General features: G+C 44.1%; 1 non-coding gene across 1 annotated transcript; it reads left to right on the top strand.

Annotated features, from left to right (window-relative positions):
- Positions 1 to 1,599: 1,599 nt before the first annotated feature.
- On the top strand, positions 1,600 to 1,763 carry LOC128118786 (U1 spliceosomal RNA). Its single transcript, XR_008221316.1, has one exon. It is a non-coding gene; the product is annotated as a U1 spliceosomal RNA (small nuclear RNA).
- The last annotated feature ends 3,101 nt before the right edge of the window (positions 1,764 to 4,864 follow it).

The following is a 4,864-nucleotide window of genomic DNA, read 5'->3' as shown; positions in this document are numbered from 1 at the left end:
CAATCCTGAGTCTGTTCCTATGAAGTCTGTAGACCCCAAGCCCCCTTTGCTTTAAAAACCCTGTCCCATTGCTACTCAGGGTCTCTCCTGCTCTGCTGCTGTTTCTAACAGTCCCGAGTTAACTTGTGACAATACAGAGACTCTCTGCTTTTGCATTGGATTCGGTCTCTTGGTGGTCTTTGGGGGACTCTGGGTACAACAACAGTAATCTATTTCCCACACACTAAAGGCCTGGTATGCTCAAACTGCACTCTTAGAGAATATGAATACAGTTGATGGCTGGAGGTAAGAGATTATAATCAGGAGTCATAATAACGTGCTCGCCTGCAGGATGATGCAGGGTAGAAGGCACACCAGGGAAATTGTTAGGGTTTTCTAGAAGAAGAGAACTGATAGAATGAATATACATTACAAAGAGGGCTTTTAGTCATTAAGTTGCTTCCACAATAAGGATGGCGGAGTCCAACAGTGGCTCCGTCTGCAGAGTTGTACCCCTGAGCAGTTCCAATCTGGTTCTGAAGGCCTGGAGGACTCCTGAAGGGCTACTGGTCTCAGGTCATATTGAACAGTGTTTGATGTTAGTGAAGAATGGCGGCGGCGGCGGCGGCGGTGGCAGCAGCAGCAACCACAAAAGTGAAGATGCACTTATCAGCAAGGAGCAAAAGCAGATGAGCAAAAGCAGTACTGGTCTTTCCTTGGTCCTCTTTATATGTAGGCTATCACCAGAAGGTACTGTCGACTCTCAGGGAGGGTCTTTCCTATCAGATAATCCTTTCAAGAAATACCATCACAGATGGAATGTCCTAAAGATATGTCACTTACTTGATTCCAGATGATGATCAAATTCATACCTAAGACTGACCATCACGAGTGACTTGGGGGCAGAAGCCAGAGCCAGCTCTAGGAAGATCTGACCAAGGACTCTCAAACTACAGAATGCCACATACTGATTGCCTTCAGAGGCTCGAACGGCAGGAGGCACTGGACAGAGTGTAAAAAGGAGTGGCATGTGGTAACTAAAGAGCTCAATACCCTGCAAAGTCAAAATACACGAATCACCAAGTCATCACCTTGACTCAAAGGGATGCTACGGAGACTTTCCATCTCACTGGAGTTGGTACTGCCCGGCCCATGGAAACCAACTGGGGTAGACTGGGAATACTTAGAACAATAGCTCTGTCTACTGGGGTACAGATAGACAGAAAGAACAGACTGGGATTCAAGTAGAAGAGGAAGACTGGATTTGCAAACACAGTGTAGAAGTTGGACAGCAAGTATACCCATACATAAGACTAGATACATCATCTCACCACCAGGGAATCCAACTTTTGGTAGCACTGTGCCCTTACCTTTAGAGAACAAAATAGAAATGTTTAAAAGTGGACAGTAGTCACAGATACGCACAAGAAGGTACCAGCACATGCTGTCATGAGGCAGAAGAGGCCTTCCTGTCCAGCTTGCGTTCAAAGGCACAGACGACACCAATACAGCAAGTTGGCAGCCAATGATCATAGGGTGAGACTCAGAGAGTACAAATTCAGACTCTCATCGTACAGGCTGCTCCATTTGTTTCATTTTACATTAATGGTAGAAAGATATATACTTACCTGGCAGGGGAGATACCATGATCACGAAGGTGGTTTTCCCAGGGCGAGGCTTATCCATTGCACTCCGGATGTGCTGACCCCTGCGATTTCCCCAAATGCGGGAAACTCGACTGCATAATTTGTGGTAGTGGGGGACTGCGTTCGCGCTCTCCCCTGTAAAAAAATTAAAAAAAAAAAAAAGAAAGATAATGGTTTCACTAAGACATTTGCTCACATGTGTATACTTTGATAATGTTCACACCCCCACTACTTTCTCTTGTTACCCCCCACACACATGTCCCCTTTCTCCTCCCAATGAATCTCCCTTCTACTTTCGTGTTCTTTTTATTTCCTAAACCAGATTCTGTATGTAAGAATGTGATATTTATCTATGTCTGGCTTATTTCACCCAAAACAATGATCTCCAGTTCCATCCACTTCTTATAAGTGATACAATTTCATTCTTTATGGCTGAGCAAATCTCAATTGTGTATATACAGTGTATTTTCTTTATCTATTCATCTGTTGATGGACATGTGGACAGGTTCCGTACCTTGAGTGCCATGAATAGTACTACAATAGACATGAATTTGCAAATATCTCTATGGAATGCTGACTTGGGAGCAATGTAACTGAATGTGAGACATGTATTTCTATTTGAGGGTTTTGTAAGGGACCTTCCTACTGACTTTCACAGTGACTAATTTACAATCTCAACATCAGTGCATTAACAGTTCTTTCCTACCACCCTAACCCTACTACCCATGTCCTTGCCAGCATATTTTCTTTCTTGATAATGGCAATTCTGACTGACTCCCACTTGTTGGTGGCTAAAACGTTGAACATTTTTTTCAAGCATTTATTGGAAACAGGACTTTATCTTTTACAATCTATTTTGATTTTTTTTGTCAATTTATTTGTTGAATTGTCCTTTTTTAGCATTGAATTATTCATCTCTTTTGAATATGAATCTCTTCTCAGATGAATAGCTACAAGACTAGCCAGCATAACAAGAAGTTCTAAGACAGATAGCCAATTAATAGACTTGAACTACAAATTTGAGAATATATTTTTGAGGCCTGGCTGTAAAGCTGAACAAAACTAGAATGTAAAATTAGCCCATTATAGGTATGAAAACTGAGGTAGAGAGGGTTATTTAAACACACACACACACACACACACACACACACACACACACGCACGCACGCACGCACGCACGCACGCACACGCACACGCACACACACATCAACAGTCAGTTCTGGTCAGGAGCCATCCTAGAGTATAAAACAAAGCTGAGACTGAGGAAGCAAAAGTCAGCTCAACATTGGGAAGGAGAGTGGTCAGAACAGGGTCAGCAGGCTTTTTCAGTAACCCAGGGAGGAAGCCATGGTTCTGACCTGAGATACAGAGAAGCCACACTGAACAGTCAGTATTGGAACATGCAAGATGGTCAATGGCAGAACGGAAAGATTTGCAACTATAGAAACAGGAGGAGTAGAGAAATGATGCTATCACCTTGTCTGGTCCTCAGGAATGGCTGGAATATCAGTGATGTAGAAGGAAGAAAAAAAAAGTGATGTCAGGAGAGCCAGGACAACTAGGACCCCAAATTCCACCTAAGTAATTGATTCCAGGTAGACACTCAGGATTTTAGAAAGTGGCAGGCGTCATTTTGAGCAGCAAACCTGTTCGTTGGGTCTGATCTCCATGTCTCCTTCAAGTTCAAGACTTTCAACCGCAGGAGTCTTGACATTGGCCTTGTGCTCCAATATTGGAGTCAATGTGACCTGGGATGACCGAGGCTTATTCTCCATCTCTGTCCTGCTTCATTTCTTATCATTTCTCCTCAAGTTCTCCCCAGCATCACGGTGCTTTCCTCCTTTGTCTGTGGGTCTTGACTCCAGTCCTGTGCACACGTGTCTATTAGTGACCATAACCCCCAGGTCAGCCTGGCCTGTTACTGTCATATAGGACCCCCCCTTAAGAAAACCCTTGGCAATGTCGCTTCACAAAGGTCACGGTGAGAAGGTTCCTCCAGGTGGGCACCTGATTGTCTCCTCCAAATGTTGACATTTATCTGATGCTCTGACTAGCCAAAATGTCAGGCTACTTCTCCTCAGTAGATTTTATTGTGCTGTCCTAAGGGAAGCCCACCACCACAATCTAGTTGAAGCTAGAAAACACAAGAAGAGGGTTTAAGCTTTTAAAAGGTCAAGAATGGATGGGGAGAAGAGAAGAGAAGAGAAGAGAACAGCAAATAAACTTAGAAGTCAGCACTATTTGCCCATAGGCTTCCCACTGAGCCCTTCGGAGAGCAAGCCATTCAACAAAGGAAGTCATCATCTTCTGGATAGTATGTGACTCTATTGTTTTATTCTCAGGGAGGTTCTAGTATAAGGCTAAAAAAAAGATTTTCACTTATCCCTGTCTTAGTTAAGGTCACTATTGCTACGATGAAACACCATGACAGAAAGTAACTTGAGGAGGGAAGGGTTTATTTGGCTTACTTATCCTGAATCACTGTCCATTGAGGGAAGCCAAGGCAGGGACTCAAACAGAACAGGAACCTAGAAGCAGGAGTCAGTGCAGAGGCCATGGAGGGGTGTTGTTTACTGGCTTGCTACCCATGGCTTGCTTATCCTGATTTCTTAGAGAACCCAGGACCACCAGCCCAGGATGGCACCACCCACAATGGGTTGGGCCCGCCCCTACCGAACACTTAATTAAGAAGATGTCCTATTAAGCCGGGCGGTGGTGGCGCACGCCTTTAATCCCAGCACTCGGGAGGCAGAGCCAGGCGGATCTCTGTGAGTTCGAGGCCAGCCTGGTCTCCAAAGCGAGTTCCAGGAAAGGCGCAAAGCTACACAGAGAAACCCTGTCTCGAAAAACCCAAAAAAAAAAAAAAAAAAAAGAAGATGTCCTACAGGCCAGCCTACAGCTCAATCTTATGGAGGCATTTTCTCAGCTGAGACTCCCTCCTCTCTGATGACTCTAGCTTGTATCAAGTTGACATACAACTAGCCTGCACAATCCCTAAAATAGAGAAGAAAGAAGAGAGACACTGAGCGGGTTAAAAAGGAAGAGGCACTTGAAATGAATGACAGAAGTAAAATTAAAACTCAGTGTTTTGGGTCTCATTAGTACAACACATTCGAGTCTGAAAGTATTTATAAAGTCCTATCATAGCTGTGGGCTCTTTTCGGGATACATTTGGAATAAGAGCATGAGATGTGAAGCTCTCCATTTCAGGAGTTGAGCAGTCTGAACTGACAAAATGA

Source organism: Peromyscus californicus, unplaced genomic scaffold (genome assembly GCF_007827085.1).
Source record: "Peromyscus californicus insignis strain IS unplaced genomic scaffold, ASM782708v3 Scaffold_22__1_contigs__length_63687245, whole genome shotgun sequence".
Classification (NCBI taxonomy): domain Eukaryota; kingdom Metazoa; phylum Chordata; class Mammalia; order Rodentia; family Cricetidae; genus Peromyscus; species Peromyscus californicus.
This window is presented reverse-complemented; position numbering and strand designations above follow the sequence as displayed.